The following is an 18,813-nucleotide window of genomic DNA, read 5'->3' as shown; positions in this document are numbered from 1 at the left end:
CGCCATGGTTCTTCCCGGGAACCCCACACACCTTGATCGGGATGGATTAAAACATTTAAAAATGGCTTAACACGTTAAAAGAAATTAATTTTGCCATGACTTTGTAATCGACATCACAAGGTAATAGGTCTAAAATTCTCAAGTCTCTCTCTGTCCCCTTTTTTAAAAAGCAAAGATACGATGCCCCTCCTCCATGAGGGGGGTAAAACATCAACCTTAAAAGCTTCTGATACAATAAAAACAAATCATCTTTTAAAATATCCCAAAACCGTAAATAAAATTCAATCGGCAGACCATCTTCGCCAGGGCTTTCCCAGATGAAAAACTTTTTAAAACCGCCTTAAAAAGTTCTTCCAAAGTAACAATCATGGTTAAAACCTCCTGATCTAAAACACTTAAATTAGGCTCTAAAACATTAAGACAGTCATTTAAAAGGGATTCGTCAATACATTTCTCATTAAAAAGGAGTTGATAAAAATTAAAAGCAGTATTTAAAATATCAGTCATAGAAGTAGCACCGTTCAAAGATAAAATAGGGTCTCTTTTCTCCCCGGATTTTCTTAAAAAAGAATCTGGAGCACTTTTCCGCCTTCTTCTTAAGTGCTTTACATGGAGTTTAAAAATGATTTTCTTACCCTTTTGTTCTAGGCACTTCTTAATTCGCTTTTAAAACCAACAAATCATTATCAACATCCACATCAACATCACGTAATTTAAAAGAGTTGCATCCGCGTATTTAAAACATAAAACCATTGTTTTTTCTTTTTAGCAACCATCTTACCTGCCTTAATAAAAAAATCTCTTTTTTGGTTTAGTGCCCTCCCACCAACATAGCATGAACTGTGGGGATCGCGAGTCAACTGCCACTTCGGTAGGTCCGCACAAACCGCTTACAGATCTGGTCATCTTCGAGAAGTTGTACATTTAGCCTCCAAAGCCTTTATCCACTTTCTTTCCCCTTAAAATATTGACCTGGAAAAGTAAAAGTTTTGGTTCTGAAAACACATTGTCTAAAGAATGCATTTAAAGGTTAAAAAGGTCAGATAAACATAAAATCAAATTCTCGAAGAAATTCTGCCCATTCCGACCAGTAAACCAGGATCTGTATGAGATAAAACCTTCCAAACATCTTAAGTTTAAAATCATCATCGTAAAATTTTTAGCAGATAAGAGGGTTCTATCCTTACGGTTAGGGTCACCCCCCTGCCTTTTTTCACCAACCCTAATACAATTGAAATCACCGCCCACAAGCAGAGGAGTAGACCCTACGCAAAACAATGGTACAAGTTCTAAAGTTCGGCCCTTTCTTGCTTATCGGCCGAGGCATACACATTTAAAACGCGGAAATAAAATCCATTAAAAACATAAATGGATAAAATAGCTCTGCCGGGCTCTATTTCCGGTCACAGTCTGAATCGTAATATTAGAGCCACGGCATATAAACCTAACCCCAGCAGTTTTGTTCTCATTTGACCCAGCCAACGGATGGGCCCCAGTTCCAGTCTTTCTTTAAAAAACTGTAGTCCATAGCATTGTCAATTCCGCACTCTGTAATAAGCAAAGATCAAAGTCCAGATGTCTCAAGTATGAAAATAAAAGCGGCTCTGCGAGCAGAACCCTTTAAAGATCTCACATTGAGAGATGCAATCTTAAGGCAGTTCATCTAGCAGTTTACGTGGGTGTATCCTCCATCTCGGATTCCGATCCTTCTCCACCAGAGATTCCCAGCGATTCACATCTCCTTCCCCAGGAGACCCGAACTCACCGATATTGACCGGCGTCCGACGCGGACGTGTATCTCACCTCCGTTCGAGCCCTGACTTCTCCCTCACTGGAGTTGGATCCAACCGACGTACCCTTCGGATTTCCACACCATCGCCACCAATCTTTTCTCCGCAGGACGACTGCCACCTCCGATCGCACTCTCAGAAGAACAAGAGGGGTTTCGCTAAACCGTCACGCTCATATCTCTGGAAGACCCGAGCCAGACCGCTCTGTCTCAGAATCTCCCGAAGTATCAGTCTGCCTGTCGGCAGACCTGGCAGCCTCTTGTTCTTCTTCCCGTGATGAACAACTTGTAACCCTCTGGATCTCTGCTTTTTTTAAGGGTATCAGGAACCATCTTTACAGGACTGACCACCGGCATGGTCATCAGCCTTTGCTCCGGTTCCCTTAACGATCCCCTACGGCTCGCACTTGGCCTCCCTTTGCAGCATCCACTGCCCTAGGGGCAATGAAATCCTGCTTGGGTGCCCCACTCTGCACGAATCTGCAACTTTTGCTATGGACTATAGCAGACCACAGTCCGTCCTTGCTCTGAACTGGAGACCGACTTCTCCGGGCGCCAAAGACCGCAACAGAGGCTCCTCAACAGGAGGCACCCCCTTGGGTCCTGTCGGTTTTCCGTCAGACTTACCCGACTCGTGTCTGCTTGGGACCGTCCTCGCTGGGCCAGCTACCGCCGCTGCCTTTGCTCGGATCCCGAAGGAACTAGAGGCATCGCAGCCTTTTCCGCATAGGTCGCCTTCTTTTTGGCCCTGCTGGGGCAGTCTTTGTATATGTGGCCGGCCTGGCCACACAAATTGCAAAGCACCTGCATTCGGCATGCAGAGATGCTATATGACCCGGTTGCCCGCATTTGTTACACCGGATCATGCGCTCTTCAGGACACGCGTCCTGTGTATGCCCAAACAAAAGGCAGTTACGACAGAAGAAGAAGGCATCCCCGAATAAAATAGGTAGCCCTACTTCTGCCAATAAGGAAATTCGAAGGCGGGCGCTTAAAACCACCGATGCCTTCAGCATCCCGCCGGAACTTAACAAAGAATTTCCTTTTCCCGTTCCAGAAGTTTGCCTGCATTCTTCACCTTATGTGAAAAACGCACTTCGGAACAGTAGCGTTCGGAGAAGGTGACTACTTCCGACGTATCGATATGAGGATTGTACAAATGGATAACCAAAGGCACATCCTCGTCACCGTAAAGCAAACAGAATTTCAGGCGGCCGTCGAGCCTTCCATCCTGTAGACTTTTATTAGAAATTCTGCCATAGATGTTCTCGCAGCAGGCTTGAGTGGTGCAGGTGATGGTATACACCCCTCGCCGTTCCTGGTCCTGAAGACAAAGAATATCTTCACTCCTGAGGCGGAGTATCCCAAACAGAACCTCCTGGACGATGAATTTCAGGTCCTTCTGTGGGCGATGTTTCTCCTCCACCTCGATACGGAAGGTATTCCTGATGCGAGTTTCCCCAGGTGGAAACTCGAAGAAACCGGCATCTTGGAAGCTCCTTGACAACCGCGAGTCTAAAACCTACCTGCAAACAACCCTGTCACTTCACCCAAAAGGTCACTTCCTTGTTATCCGGGATTGGCCCCTTACCAAAAGCAGCACGGACTGAAGCTTTTAAGAAAAAAACGATGTCCCGAGGCCAAGCAAGGGGGTACCCAAATACCAAGACTGAGGTTTGACGCCCAGCCAAGGCCAAGTGGTGACCAATCAGCTTCCGCAAGCAAGATGGCACAAAATAGGTCTTACCTCTAGGCCGCACGCATACCGTCCGCCTGTCGATCGCAACTCGTTACCCTCAGAAACACTCACGCCCCAATAGCAGCAAGGGCTTAAAGTCTCCGAAGAGACGATGCCCCTAGGCCGAGCGGCGAGGGAACTTGGATACCCCCTGGCTAATCTCTCCTGTAGCAAGCTACACTTGATCTTAGCCAAAGGCCGAGAAGCGATAACCCGAATTGCGCACGCACCGACGGGCCCAGATCCTCGCTTGCTCTACCTCCATGGGAGAGAGAGGGGCCATAACGCTTCCTCCTGCACCTACACTATCCTCCCCCAAAACCCCAACCCCCACCTCACACACAAGCCCCACATTACAGCATCTCGGATATTTCTACAGCCCTTCTCTGGCTCTGGTCTCTTTGCGGGCTGCAGCCGACGACCACTCAGCACCGCAACAGCAACTTCACCACTCTCCAGAAGCCAACATTTACATAGCCCGCCCTCTTTCGGCGCACACAATCAAGCACACAACGAGCTCCTGCAACGAGTCCCGGCTGAAAGGGCATCACACCAAACAACGGGCGGATGACGACATTAACAGCAAACTGTCTCCTGCAAAGTCTTGCAAAGTTCTTTTTCCCTTCCTTGGGCTGCTTGTTGCTGCTGTTTCTTTGCACTTGTTGTGCTGCTGCTGCAGATTCGAGCTTGTTCTGATTTTTCAAACTGGATAAGAGAGGTGCACCGGTCCTGGAGGTACTGCAATACCAGGTCGATGCGTGGAGTGGACAGAGCAAGCTCTTCTTCCATCTCCCTGTTCCAAAAATCCATTTAATATATGGTCCCCAGATAGGGACGTATCAGATATTAAACTGATAAGAAACAGATACTACACTTGATCTTAGCCAAAAGGCCGAGAAGCGATAACCCGAATTGCGCACGCACCGACGGGCCCAGATCCTCGCTTGCTCTACCTCCATGGAGAGAGAGGGGCCATAACGCTTCCTCCTGCACCTACACTATCCTCCCCCCAAAACCCCAACCCCCACCTCACACACAAGCCCCCACATTACAGCATCTCGGATATCTTCTACAGCCCTTCTCTGGCTCTGGTCTCTTTGCGGGCTGCAGCCGACGACCACTCAGCACCGCAAACAGCAACTTCACCACTCTCCCAGAAGCCAACATTTACATAGCCCCGCCTCTTTCTGGCCACACAATCAAGCACACAACGAGCTCCTGCAACGAGTCCGGCTGAAAGGGCATCACACCAAACAACGGGCGGAGACGACATTAACAGCAAACTGTCTCCTGCAAAGTCTTGCAAAGTTCTTTTTTCCCCTTCCTTGGGCTGCTTGTTGCTGCTGTTTCTTTGCACTTGTTGTGCTGCTGCTGCAGATTCGAGCTTGTTCTGATTTTTCAAACTGGATAAGAGAGGTGCACCGGTCCTGGAGGTACTGCAATACCAGGTCGATGCGTGGAGTGGACAGAGCAAGCTCTTCTTCCATCTCCCTGTTCCAAAAATCCATTTAATATATGGTCCCCAGATAGGGGACGTATCAGATATTAAACTGATAAGAACAGATACTACACTTGATCTTAGCCAAAAGGCCGAGAAGCGATAACCCGAATTGCCACGCACCGACGGGCCCAGATCCTCGCTTGCTCTACCTCCATGGGAGAGGAGAGGGGCCATAACGCTTCCTCCTGCACCTACACTATCCTCCCCCAAAACCCCAACCCCCACCTCACACACAAGCCCCCACATTACAGCATCTCGGATATCTTCTACAGCCCTTCTCTGGCTCTGGTCTCTTTGCGGGCTGCAGCCGACGACCACTCAGCACCGCAACAGCAACTTCACCACTCTCCCAGAAGCCAACATTTACATACCCCGCCTCTTTCTGGCGCACACAATCAAGCACACAACGAGCTCCTGCAACGAGTCCCGGCTGAAAGGGCATCACACCAAACAACGGCGGATGACGACATTAACAGCAAACTGTCTCCTGCAAAGTCTTGCAAAGTTCTTTTTTCCCCTTCCTTGGGCTGCTTGTTGCTGCTGTTTCTTTGCACTTGTTGTGCTGCTGCTGCAGATTCGAGCTTGTTCTGATTTTTTCAAACTGGATAAGAAGAGTGCACCGGTCCTGGAGGTACTGCAATACCAGGTCGATGCGTGGAGTGGACAGAGCAAGCTCTTCTTCCATCTCCCTGTTCAAAAATCCATTTAATATATGGTCCCCAGATAGGGGACGTATCAGATATAAACTGATAAGAACAGATACTACACTTGATCTTAGCCAAAAGGCCGAGAAGCGATAACCCGAATTCGCACGCACCGACGGGCCCAGATCCTCGCTTGCTCTACCTCCATGGGGAGAGAGAGGGGCCATAACGCTTCCTCCTGCACCTACACTATCCTCCCCCCAAAACCCCAACCCCACCTCACACACACAGCCCCACATTACAGCATCTCGGATATCTTCTACAGCCCTTCTCTGGCTCTGGTCTCTTTGCGGGCTGCAGCCGACGACCACTCAGCACCGCAACAGCAACTTCACCACTCTCCAGAAGCCAACATTTACATAGCCCCGCCTCTTTCTGGCGCACACAATCAAGCACACAACGAGCTCCTGCAACGAGTCCCGGCTGAAAGGGCATCACACCAAACAACGGGCGGATGACGACATTAACAGCAAACTGTCTCCTGCAAAGTCTTGCAAAGTTCTTTTTTCCCCTTCCTTGGGCTGCTTGTTGCTGCTGTTTCTTTGCACTTGTTGTGCTGCTGCTGCAGATTCGAGCTTGTTCTGATTTTCAAACTGGATAAGAGAGGTGCACCGGTCCTGGAGGTACTGCAATACCAGGTCGATGCGTGGAGTGGACAGAGCAAGCTCTTCTTCCATCTCCCTGTTCCAAAAATCCATTTAATATATGGTCCCCAGATAGGGGACGTATCAGATAATTAAACTGATAAGAACAGATACTACACTTGATCTTAGCAAAAGGCCGAGAAGCGATAACCCGAATTGCGCACGCACCGACGGGCCCAGATCCTCGCTTGCTCTACCTCCATGGGGAGAGAGAGGGGCCATAACGCTTCCTCCTGCACCTACACTATCCTCCCCCAAAACCCAACCCCCACCTCACACACAAGCCCCCACATTACAGCATCTCGGATATCTTCTACAGCCCTTCTCTGGCTCTGGTCTCTTTGCGGGCTGCAGCCGACGACCACTCAGCACCGCAACAGCAACTTCACCCACCTCCCAGAAGCCAACATTTACATAGCCCCGCCTCTTTCTGGCGCACACAATCAAGCACACAACGAGCTCCTGCAACGAGTCCGGCTGAAAGGCATCACACCAAACACACGGGCGGATGACGACATTAACAGCAAACTGTCTCCTGCAAAGTCTTGCAAAGTTCTTTTTTCCCCTTCCTTGGGCTGCTTGTTGCTGCTGTTTCTTTGCACTTGTTGTGCTGCTGCTGCAGATTCGAGCTTGTTCTGATTTTCAAACTGGATAAGAGAGGTGCCACGGTCCTGGAGACTGCAATACCAGGTCGATGCGTGGATGTACAGAGCAAGCTCTTCTTCCATCTCCCTGTTCCAAAAATCTCTTTAATAATATGGTCCCCAGATAGGGACGTATCAGATATTAAACTGATAAGAACAGATACTACACTTGATCTTAGCCAAAAGGCCGAGAAGCGATAACCCGAATTGCGCACGCACCGACGGGCCCAGATCCTCGCTTGCTCTACCTCCATGGGGAAGAGAAGGGGCCATAACGCTTCCTCCTGCACCTACACTATCCTCCCCCAAAACCCCAACCCCCACCTCACACACAAGCCCCCACATTACAGCATCTCGATATCTTCTACAGCCCTTCTCTGGCTCTGGTCTCTTTGCGGGCTGCAGCCGACGACCACTCAGCACCGCAACAGCAACTTCACCACTCTCCCAGAAGCCAACATTTACATAGCCCCGCCTCTTTCTGGCGCACACAATCAAGCACACAACGAGCTCCTGCAACGAGTCCCGGCTGAAAGGCATCACACCAAACAACGCGCGGATGACGACATTAACAGCAAACTGTCTCCTGCAAAGTCTTGCAAAGTTCTTTTTTCCCCTTCCTTGGGCTGCTTGTTGCTGCTGTTTCTTTGCACTTGTTGTGGCTGCTGCTGCAGATTCGAGCTTGTTCTGATTTTTCAAACTGGATAAGAGAGTGCACCGGTCCTGGAGGTACTGCAATACCAGGTCGATGCGTGGAGTGGACAGAGCAAGCTCTTCTTCCATCTCCTGTTCCAAAAATCCATTTAATATATGGTCCCCAGATAGGGGACGTATCAGATATTAAACTGATAAGAACAGATACTACACTTGATCTTAGCCAAAAGGCCGAGAAGCGATAACCGAATTGCGCACGCACCGACGGGCCCAGATCCTCGCTTGCTCTACCTCCATGGGGAGAGAGAGGGGCCATAACGCTCCTCCTGCACCTACACTATCCTCCCCCCCAAAACCCCAACCCCCACTCACACACAAGCCCCCACATTACAGCATCTCGGATATCTTCTACAGCCCTTCTCTGGCTCTGGTCTCTTTGCGGGCTGCAGCCGACGACCACTCAGCACCGCAACAGCAACTTCACCACTCTCCCAGAAGCCAACATTTACATAGCCCCGCCTCTTTCTGGCGCACACAATCAAGCACACAACGAGCTCCTGCAACGAGTCCCGGCTGAAAGGGCATCACACCAAACAACGGGCGGATGACGACATTAACAGCAAACTGTCTCCTGCAAAGTCTTGCAAAGTTCTTTTTTCCCCTTCCTTGGGCTGCTTTTGCTGCTGTTTCTTTGCACTTGTTGTGCTGCTGCCTGCAGATTCGAGCTTGTTCTGATTTTTCAAACTGGATAAGAGAGGTGCACCGGTCCTGAGGTACTGCAATACCAGGTCGATGCGTGGAGTGGACAGAGCAAGCTCTTCTTCCATCTCCCTGTTCCAAAAATCCATTTAATATATGGTCCCCAGATAGGGGACGTATCAGATATTAAACTGATAAGAACAGATACTACACTTGATCTTAGCCAAAAGGCCGAGAAGCGATATACCCGATTGCGCACGCACCGACGGGCCCAGATCCTCGCTTGCTCTACCTCCATGGGGAGAGAGAGAGGGCCATAACGCTTCCTCCTGCACCTACACTATCCTCCCCCAAAACCCCAACCCCCACCTCACACACAAGCCCCCACATTACAGCATCTCGGATATCTTCTACAGCCCTTCTCTGGCTCTGGTCTCTTTGCGGCTGCAGCCGACGACCACTCAGCACCGCAACAGCAACTTCACCACTCTCCCAGAAGCCAACATTACATAGCCCCGCCTCTTTCTGGCGCACACAATCAAGACACAAACGAGCTCCTGCAACGAGTCCCGGCTGAAAGGGCATCACACCAAACAACGGGCGGATGACGACATTAACAGCAAACTGTCTCCTGCAAAGTCTTGCAAAGTTCTTTTTTCCCCTTCCTTGGGCTGCTTGTTGCTGCTGTTTCTTTGCACTTGTTGCTGCTGCTGCGCAGATTCGAGCTTGTTCTGATTTTTCAAACTGGATAAGAGAGGTGCACCGGTCCTGGAGGTACTGCAATACCAGTCGATGCGTGGAGTGGACAGAGCAAGCTCTTCTTCCATCTCCCTGTTCCAAAAATCCATTTAATATATGGTCCCCAGATAGGGGACGTATCAGATATTAAACTGATAAGAACAGATACTACACTTGATCTTAGCCAAAAGGCCGAGAAGCGATAACCCGAATTGCGCACGCACCGACGGGCCCAGATCCTCGCTTGCTCTACCTCCATGGGGAGAGAGAGGGCCATAACGCTTCCTCCTGCACCTACACTATCCTCCCCCAAAACCCCAACCCCCACCTCACACACAAGCCCCCACATTACAGCATCTCGGATATCTTCTACAGCCCTTCTCTGGCTCTGGTCTCTTTGCGGGCTGCAGCCGACGACCACTCAGCACCGCAACAGCAACTTCACCACTCTCCCAGAAGCCAACATTTACATAGCCCCGCCTCTTTCTGGCGCACACAATCAAGCACACAACGAGCTCCTGCAACGAGTCCCGGCTGAAAGGGCATCACACCAAACAACGGGCGGATGACGACATTAACAGCAAACTGTCTCCTGCAAAGTCTTGCAAAGTTCTTTTTTCCCCTTTCCTTGGGCTGCTTGTTGCTGCTGTTTCTTTGCACTTGTTGTGCTGCTGCTGCAGATTCGAGCTTGTTCTGATTTTTCAAACTGGATAAGAGAGGTGCACCGGTCCTGAGGATGACTGCAATACCAGGTCGATGCGTGGAGTGGACAGAGCAAGCTCTTCTTCCATCTCCCTGTTCCAAAAATCCATTTAATATATGGTCCCCAGATAGGGGACGTATCAGATATTAAACTGATAAGAACAGATACTACACTTGATCTTAGCCAAAAGGCCGAGAAGCGATAACCCGAATTGCGCACGCACCGACGGGCCCAGATCCTCGCTTGCTCTACCTCCATGGGGAGAGAGAGGCCATAACGCTTCCCCTGCACCTACACTATCCTCCCCCCAAAACCCCAACCCCCACCTCACACACAAGCCCCCACATTACAGCATCTCGGATATCTTCTACAGCCCTTCTCTGGCTCTGGTCTCTTTGCGGGCTGCAGCCGACGACCACTCAGCACCGCAACAGCAACTTCACCACTCTCCCAGAAGCCAACATTTACATAGCCCCGCCTCTTTCTGGCGCACACAATCAAGCACACAACGAGCTCCTGCAACGAGTCCCGGCTGAAAGGGCATCACACCAAACAACGGGCGGATGACGACATTAACAGCAAACTGTCTCCTGCAAAGTCTTGCAAAGTTCTTTTTTCCCCTTCCTGGGCTGCTTTTTGCTGCTGTTTCTTTGCACTTGTTGTGCTGCTGCTGCAGATTCGAGCTTGTTCTGATTTTTCAAACTGGATAAGAGAGGTGCACCGGTCCTGGAGGTACTGCAATACCAGGTCGATGCGTGGAGTGGACAGAGCAAGCTCTTCTTCCATCTCCCTGTTCCAAAAATCCATTTAATATATGGTCCCCAGATAGGGACGTATCAGATATTAAACTTATAAGAACAGATTTTTTTTTTTTTTTTTTTTTTTTTTTTTTTTATAGTCCACTCAGTGGCTTAAAATCAGAGAAATTCCAGAGGAAATTTATTTACCTCCTTTTCACATTCCTCTTCATACACATCATCGTAGACATAAGCCTCAACTGATATTCCATATTTTAATTATTCCAATCCGTTTCGGCTTTTCTACCTTTTAATCTTTTATCTTTCAAATAATGTATATACATCTCTGCACAATACATTTTTTACATTGCTATAATCTTAATACATTGTTTTTAAAGATTAACAGATTTCTTGCTTTCCACATAACTTCTTTCACATATATTATTATTACCCAAGTAATGCTCATTTTATCCCTAGCACATTTTAAAACTCTCCAAACATCACTACCTCATAATTAATATAGGACAACCCCGTTATAGCCTTCATAACCACCCCATATCTCTCCACACTCTGCGCAAACTTACAATTCCATATGAAATGCATACACGTTTCATTTCCGTGCACCCTTCCCTTGGACACTTAGGACTCCTCAACAGGCCCCTTCTGCTACTGGAAATCTTTAACCGGCAAACATTATGCACCAATGCCCACGCTAGATCTCTCTGACTATTCGTCAAATTTTTGTTCACGACCATGTTCCAGATCTCTTTGGAAATTTTACTGTTGAAATTCTCCACCGGACACACTGCTTCCTGCTTCCTCCAATCTGTACAAATCTTATTAATATTTACTAATTCCACCTCTGAATACTTAAACAATCCCACCTTTTAATGATTTTATCCAGCACATTATAAAACCTCGTTCGCTGAAAGAATAAGGCTTTTTAATATCTGTTTTAAACCACCTATGTCTGTCAGTATCCACCCAGCTCCATATTTTACAAAGTAACTTGCCCATTTATCCTGCCTTGCTAACTTAATTATAAACTGAATGTATTTCAATTCCAGAAACTGCTGCACGTTCGGAACTCCTTTACGCCATTGCCTAACTCCCTATACATTATTTCTCTCTTTAATTTCTCCATATTTGAGCTCAAATAAATACAAAAATTTCCCTAATAAATCTCCGCATCCACAAATAATTAGGCAGAAACACCAACCCCACGTACAGAAAGAATAGGCAAAATTACCGCTTTTACAATTAGAACCTTGCCTATTATGGACAGGCTCCTAATTTCCACATTGACAATTTCTTTTTATTTTTCTCCAGCGCCTCCGCCCAACTAAGTTCTCCCGATACATTTTGAGAAAAGACTATTCCCAAGATCCTACTATTCCCCTTTCCAATTTTACTTTACAATCTCAAAATCCACCATTTCCCATATACATTACATTCACATTTCTCTATATTTAGCTTAAAATTAGCAGCGCTATTAAAAATATCAGCCCAAAGAATTACTCTATTCACCGATTCCTTGTTTGAGCATAAGATTACAACATCGTCCATATAACCCAATGATTTTATACATTCCGTTTTCTCCAGGCACTGACCACCCTTTAATGATTTTATCTCGCTGCAGCGCTAACAATAACGGCTCTATGGAACATATGAAAAGGATCGGAGACAGCGCGGCAACCCTGCCTCACCCCTGATTTTACCTCTATCGGCTCATTTTAAAACCATTCACTAAAATTTCACTAGTAACATTTTTGTACAGGACTTTTAATTTATTAATAAAACCCTTACCAAAACCAAATCTTGTAATACCCGTAAACATAAAATCATGATTCACCCTGTCGTACGCTTTCTCAAAATCCAAGGATAGCAGCGCTATCCCCTGATCCCTTTGCATCACATCTCCAACACGTCTCTCACAATATACAGATTTTCCCAAATACACCTCCCCGGGACCGCACACACCTGCCCCGGACCAATTATTTCAGCTATCACATTTTTCATTCTATTTGCAAAGATTTTCGCTATGATTTTGTAGTCCACATTTAACAAGGTAATGGGTCTATAATTTTTTATCTTATCTTTTTCACCTTTCTTATAAATAATTGTAACCACCCCCTTTTTTTGGGACAGTGTTAATTCCCCCGTTCTAAAAACTTCACCAATCATTTCTAAAAAATCATTCTTTAAAATATCCCAAAATTTCACGTAAAATTCGATTGTTAACCCATCACAACCCGGTGATTTCCCTTTTGCGCATGATGCTATCACAGCCTGCACCTCCTCCAGGTCTATTTCACGATCCACCCACTCTTGATCATTTACAGAAATTCTCTTTTCAATTAATGATAATAAAATCCTCTACTATTTTTACATCGCATCCTTTTCCTGCAAATAAATATTATAAAATTCATATACTTTTTTTAAAATCCCCTCAATACATCTTCGTTCTCCATTTTGTCTATAAACACTTTTTTACTTAAAATTTTCTTAAAAAAATACCTTGTACACTTTTCCCTTCTTCAATATCTCTAATCCTTGCATTAAAAATTATTTCCCTCCCTCTATTTTCAATCCATTTTTTAATCTTCTGTTTTATGTCATTAATCTCCTCCGCCACATCAAAACCCCTTTCTCTCAATCTTATCATCGTTTTGCAGTTTAACATTTAACTCATTATACTCCCTTCTTTTCTTTTTACTGATTTTAATGCCAATATTTACAAAGAAATTTTTAAGCCTCCCTTTAACCATTCCCACCATACTTTAACGGAAGAAAACTTCTTTTTTTGTTTCTGCCACTGCGCATATTTTAACTTAAAACCCTCAACTACATCACTATCCTCCAATAAATCAGCGTTTAACTTCCAATCCCTTTTTTTATTCTTAATATTTTTATCTCGCAAAACAAAATCTACTATCAGCATTTTATGGTCTGAGAAACCATTTGCCACTAAAACAAAATCTTTTGTCATAAACTCTGACGATCCGAAAACAAAATCAATCCTAGATTTACATTTATTACTCTCAAAAGAAAACCCTCTGTTTGTTTTTTACTCAAAACCCACAGATCCTGTAGCACAAATCGGAAACTAAATTTTTAAGGATACCCGAGGTTACATCTAACCCCGCTTGACCTTTCCTGTCTTCCCTCTTAGAATGCAATTAAATCCCCACAAATATATAATTGGCTCTACACCTGGCAGAAAATAATAAATTTTATTAAGCAGCTCAGCTCTTGTCTTCCTTTTCTACCGGGGCATACACATTCACAAACCTAATAATGCTTCCGCAATAATTAACTTTAACTAAAATCGCCCTCCCAGGTTCAATTACGAAAAAAGATACAAAATCACCAACATTTTTACAAAAATAGAAACCAACTCCGGAGTTCTTACTTTCAGTACTCCCGACCAAAATTGAAATACCCCCTTTCCAGTCATCTTTTGGCGCATTCGCAGTCCTCTTCATTGCTCAAGCCGCATTCCTGTAAAGCAATAAAGTCCGCACCCAAGGAAGACAAAAAGTCAAAAATCGCTGCCCTCCGTATTTTAGATTTGATACTCCTCACATTTAAGGAGATTCAATTTCCCCCGCCATTCAGTTACATCACTTTACTTTTCCCTCCGTACCTTTCCATTTCTGGGGTTTGACTTAACCTTTCCCCCACTCACCGCACCTTCCTCCTTGCGACCACCTCCACCGAAATGTCCGACACACTGTATCTCTTTTGATCCTCCATCTCCTCCACCACTCTCAACGATCCGCAATCCGAGTCGGCTTGTGGTCTCTTGTGTCCGCTCTCTCGTCGTCCTCTCTTTCTGCATCCCGGCTCAACCTTTCAAAAAAAACACTTCAAACCGGACAAACAAAATTCATCCCCCAGAGTTAATCCAACATAGGGAAGCACCGCTCAGACTCTCTTCCTGCAACACCTCACTTTCCTCCCGTCCCATGCCATTTCTCTTTCCCTTCCCCTCCCACTTCAGTTTCCAAACTCTGCGGCTGCTCACTCCTAATTTCCCGCACCTGGGTGCTTAACTCCGCTGCCTGTTTTTTCTCTTCTGAACTGCAACTCTCTCTTCACCTCCCGCTTCACACTCGGTTGTTCCCACCTTTCACCGCGCCTGCATAGTCCATTGCCCTTTCGGGCACTCCCTGTACATATGGCCGAGTTCTTTGCACAGTGAGCACTTTTTTTCACTTTTACAGTCCTTGGTGATGTGCCCAAATTCTAAACAGTTCCCGCACATTCTTATACCCGCCTTCACAGTCCTGCGGTATGTGGCCAAATTCATTGCACCTTTGGCAGTACTTAGGCATCCCCGAATAAACATGAACCCCTTTCCGCTCCCATTCTAAAGTTTGACTGGGCGTGGTGAGATACCGTCATCAAACACGATCGCTCTCATGGAATTTTACTTTGAACAGTCTCTTCCCGTTCCATACGCCAAAATCTGTTCTCAATATTTTAAGGAACACCATCCTCTGCATCTTTTTTCAGGTGCCTTACCACATCCGCTAATGGCACATACGGGTTGTACATCTGTACGGTGACTATGCGCACGTGTCACTATGCAAAAATTAACCTCCACATCTTTAAACACAGATCATTTTTGTTTGCATATACTTACGCCTTAAATTTCCTGTAGTCTTCGTAGCTGTGGAAAACCACCTCGTTATCCTTCTTTTTTGGAAAATTCAGGGAGACTGAAGATATCCTTGGGCATAAACCTCCAACTCGCATGATCTTTCCTCCATCACGTATTTATTCCGTCTGAACCACGTCTACTCTTCTGCAGTACAATTTTGCACGGTATTTTTAAAGCGCGCCGGACTGGCCGCCGAATTCTCCCTTTCTCCATTTCTACCGCAGCAGAATACCTAAAAAGGCGCTTTCCTCCGCCACTAAGGCATTGAAAGCACCTCCAGGCGACCCTCCTCACGAGTTGCAGGCCCCCCCCTTATAGCAGCAAAGAGGCTTAAGCTCCTACCGAAAAAGGAGCGATGCCTCAAGGCCGAGGGGTAACGTGCTAGTCGGCAAAACCTTCCTGTACAACTTTTGATCGTGCCAAAAGGCCGAGAAGCGATAACCCGAATTGCGCACGCACCGACGGGCCCAGATCCTCGCTGCTCTAACCTCCATGGGGAGAGAGAGGGGCCATAACGCTTCCTCCTGCACCTACACTATCCTCCCCCCAAAACCCCAAACCCCCACCTCACACACAAGCCCCCACATTACAGCATCTCGATATCTTCTACAGCCCTTCTCTGGCTCTTGGTCTCTTTGCGGGCTGGCAGCGACGACCACTCAGCACCGCAACAGCAACTTCACCACTCTCCCAGAAGCCAACATTTACATAGCCCCGCCTCTTTCTGGCGCCACAATCAAGCACACAACGAGCTCGCTGCAACGCAGTCCCGGCTGAAAGGCATCACACCAAACAACGGCGCGATGACGACATTAACAGCAAACTGTCTCCTGCAAAGTCTTGCAAAGTTCTTTTTCCCCTTCCTTGGGCTGCTTGTTGCTGCTGTTTCTTTGCACTTGTTGTGCTGCTGCCTGCAGATTCGAGCTTGTTCTGATTTTTCAAACTGTGATAAAGAGAGGTGCACCGGTCCTGGAGGTACTGCAATACCAGGTCGATGCGTGGAGTGGACAGAGCAAGCTCTTCTTCCATCTCCCTGTTCCAAAAATCCATTTAAATATATGGTCCCCAGATAGGGGACGTATCAGATATAAACTGATAAGAACAGATACTACACTTGATCTTAGCCAAAAGGCCGAGAAGCGATTAACCCGAATTGCGCACGCACCGACGGCCCAGATCCTCGCTTGCTCTACCTCCATGGGGAGAGAGAGGGGCCATAACGCTTCCTCCTGCACCTACACTATCCTCCCCCAAAACCCCAACCCCACCTCACACACAAGCCCCCACATTACAGCATCTCGGATATCTTTCTACAGCCCTTCTCTGGCTCTGGTCTCTTTGCGCGGCTGCAGCCGACGACCACTCAGCACCGCAACAGCAACTCACCACTCTCCCAGAAGCCAACATATTTACATAGCCCGCCTCTTTCTGGCGCACACAATCAGCACACAACGAGCTCCTGCAACGAGTCCCGGCTGAAGGGCATCACACCAAAACACGGGCGGATGACGACATTAACAGCAAACTGTCTCCTGCAAAGTCTTGCAAAGTTCTCTTTTTCCCCTTCCTTGGGCTGCTTGTTGCTGCTGTTTTCTTTGCACTTGTTGTGCTGCTGCTGCAGATTCGAGCTTGTTCTGATTTTTCAAACTGGATAAGAGAGGTGCACCGGTCCTGGAGGTACTGCAATACCAGGGTCGAAAGAGGAGCGTGCTTACCAGGACCTATAAAGGCACGGCAAAATTATGTTCTCCATCCCTTGAGTCCAATGCCCTTTTTTATACAAGACAGCACTTATTTGCTTTAGTAGCCACAGAATGACACTGCCTGGAAATTAGAACAACTTAGTTATCAACAAAAACCCCTAGATCCTTCTCCATTAAGGGGATCCCCCAACACACTTCCCACTTCAGTAGATAGTTTGCGTTTATAATTATTCCTACCAAAGGGCATAACTTTGCACTTATCAACATTGAACCTCATTATCCAGTTTGCTGCCCAGTTATCTAATTTTGTCAAAAATCGCTCTGCAAAGCGGCGCACATCCTGCATGAACTTATAGTTTTGCACAATTAGTGTTCATCAGCAAAAATAGAAAACAATACTGGTCTATTCCCCCTCCAGTCATTAATAAACAAGTTAAAAAGCCAAAGCCCAAGGACTAGACCCCTGCCGGTACTCCACTAACCACACTGGCCCAATTAGAAATGTTCCATTTAACCCCACTCTTTGTACTCCCTATGCCTTCAGCCAGTTCTCTATCCAATACCAAATATTAGTTCTAGGCCAATATTCCTTAATTGTGATCATTAACCTTCTTGTGAGGTAACTGTATCAAACTCTTAGCAAAGTTCCAAGTAGATGACATCAACTGCATTCCAGCATCAAGGATTCCTACTCACCTCCTCATAAAAGGCGACTAAAATTAGTCTTGCAAGATCTGTTACGCATAAAACACATGCTGCACAAAACTAATAGTATTGTGAACTGCAATGATTCAAGTACCCTATCCTTATTACCCCTCCAGAAGCTTTCCTACTACTGATGTACAGACTAACAGGCCTATAGTTTTAGAGGCTGATAACGGGATCCCTTTTAAATAACGGCACCACCATTAGCACATTCCGCCAGTCTCTTGGCACCATGCCAGCACCTCAATGAATCCTGAAAAAATTAAGTGAAGAGGTTTGCAATCCAGCGGAGACAGCTAGACAAGATGGAGACAGCTAGGGCAAGCATGGAACAGTAGGACAAGATTGGAGACAGTAGGCAGATGCGAGACAGTTAGGGCAAAGAGGAGACAGTAGGACAACGATGCTCGTTTGATGCCTGGTTACAGTGTATATTTAGTGTGACCCATATAACTGTAGTTGTTAAAAGGGCCACAAGTTGTAGCGCAGACAGATAACTGCTACCTAGAGAGTTAGTTGCCCCGGGTGCAATTACAGACAGTGCTGCGTGGGGATAAATGTTACAGGAGCCGCAGGGAGTTGAACCCAGTGACGATCTACTCTCTCCCAGTTACACCGATCGCTAGTGGCCTCGGGGGCAGAAAGCAGGCGGAGGCTGCAATATCGAATAAGCAAAGGTAACCCTCCCCCATTACACTGACTTCTTGCCCCCGAGTCATGTAAATGACCCGGGAACAAGGGTTTCAGAAGAATTCCGTATATATCGATACGATGCTGGTTACATCACATTACATGGCGGGGGTGGGGAGGAAACTAATTACACAATGAGATAAATTGTATATTTGCCACTTTCCCTGCTGCACTTTAGCGCCTGCTGAGGACACCATCCACCCCTTTGTTCCAGAATCTGGGACACTCGGATCCGGCCGTGGACTGGTCTAAATTGCCCATATCCCCCGTACGCCGAGTAAACCTACAGTGGCAACTATGGCAATCGGGGGTCACTTATGCACGCCTCACTTCGACCATGCCACGGTTAGTTGGTGAATTATGGCATTATCTTCTCCCAGAGACAAAATCCAGAAGGTTCCTGACCGTGCCCTGTTATACCCCGACCAGCTACCTGGCAGTTATCATGGGTTTAGCCCCGGCTAACCTTGGCAGTATCGATGGGTTTAGCCCTGGCTA

At 46.8% G+C, this 18,813-nt stretch overlaps 10 non-coding genes and 1 pseudogene across 10 annotated transcripts; all 11 read right to left on the bottom strand.

The window, feature by feature from the left end:
• Nucleotides 1–4,240: 4,240 nt before the first annotated feature.
• LOC116407275 lies at nucleotides 4,241–4,431 on the bottom strand. The gene has a single exon (XR_004220236.1). It is a non-coding gene; the product is annotated as a U2 spliceosomal RNA (small nuclear RNA).
• Nucleotides 4,432–4,938: 507 nt separating this feature from the next.
• Nucleotides 4,939–5,129, bottom strand: LOC116407184. Its single transcript, XR_004220145.1, has one exon. It is a non-coding gene; the product is annotated as a U2 spliceosomal RNA (small nuclear RNA).
• Nucleotides 5,130–5,637: 508 nt separating this feature from the next.
• Nucleotides 5,638–5,826, bottom strand: LOC116407280. Its single transcript, XR_004220241.1, has one exon. It is a non-coding gene; the product is annotated as a U2 spliceosomal RNA (small nuclear RNA).
• A 507-nt stretch (nucleotides 5,827–6,333) lies between these two features.
• Nucleotides 6,334–6,524, bottom strand: LOC116407285. The gene has a single exon (XR_004220245.1). It is a non-coding gene; the product is annotated as a U2 spliceosomal RNA (small nuclear RNA).
• A 507-nt stretch (nucleotides 6,525–7,031) lies between these two features.
• LOC116407298 lies at nucleotides 7,032–7,219 on the bottom strand. The gene has a single exon (XR_004220257.1). It is a non-coding gene; the product is annotated as a U2 spliceosomal RNA (small nuclear RNA).
• Nucleotides 7,220–7,727: 508 nt separating this feature from the next.
• LOC116407253 lies at nucleotides 7,728–7,917 on the bottom strand. The gene has a single exon (XR_004220214.1). It is a non-coding gene; the product is annotated as a U2 spliceosomal RNA (small nuclear RNA).
• A 509-nt stretch (nucleotides 7,918–8,426) lies between these two features.
• On the bottom strand, nucleotides 8,427–8,616 carry LOC116407256. Its single transcript, XR_004220217.1, has one exon. It is a non-coding gene; the product is annotated as a U2 spliceosomal RNA (small nuclear RNA).
• Nucleotides 8,617–9,125: 509 nt separating this feature from the next.
• On the bottom strand, nucleotides 9,126–9,315 carry LOC116407261. Its single transcript, XR_004220222.1, has one exon. It is a non-coding gene; the product is annotated as a U2 spliceosomal RNA (small nuclear RNA).
• A 510-nt stretch (nucleotides 9,316–9,825) lies between these two features.
• On the bottom strand, nucleotides 9,826–10,017 carry LOC116407268. The gene has a single exon (XR_004220229.1). It is a non-coding gene; the product is annotated as a U2 spliceosomal RNA (small nuclear RNA).
• Nucleotides 10,018–10,524: 507 nt separating this feature from the next.
• On the bottom strand, nucleotides 10,525–10,739 carry LOC116407360 (annotated as a pseudogene).
• A 5,431-nt stretch (nucleotides 10,740–16,170) lies between these two features.
• LOC116407266 lies at nucleotides 16,171–16,361 on the bottom strand. Its single transcript, XR_004220227.1, has one exon. It is a non-coding gene; the product is annotated as a U2 spliceosomal RNA (small nuclear RNA).
• Nucleotides 16,362–18,813: the final 2,452 nt, after the last annotated feature.

Source organism: Xenopus tropicalis, chromosome 8, assembly GCF_000004195.4.
Source record: "Xenopus tropicalis strain Nigerian chromosome 8, UCB_Xtro_10.0, whole genome shotgun sequence".
NCBI classification, from domain to species: domain Eukaryota; kingdom Metazoa; phylum Chordata; class Amphibia; order Anura; family Pipidae; genus Xenopus; species Xenopus tropicalis.
The sequence above is the reverse complement of the archived record's forward strand: the minus strand, read 5'-3'. Positions and strand labels throughout refer to the sequence as shown.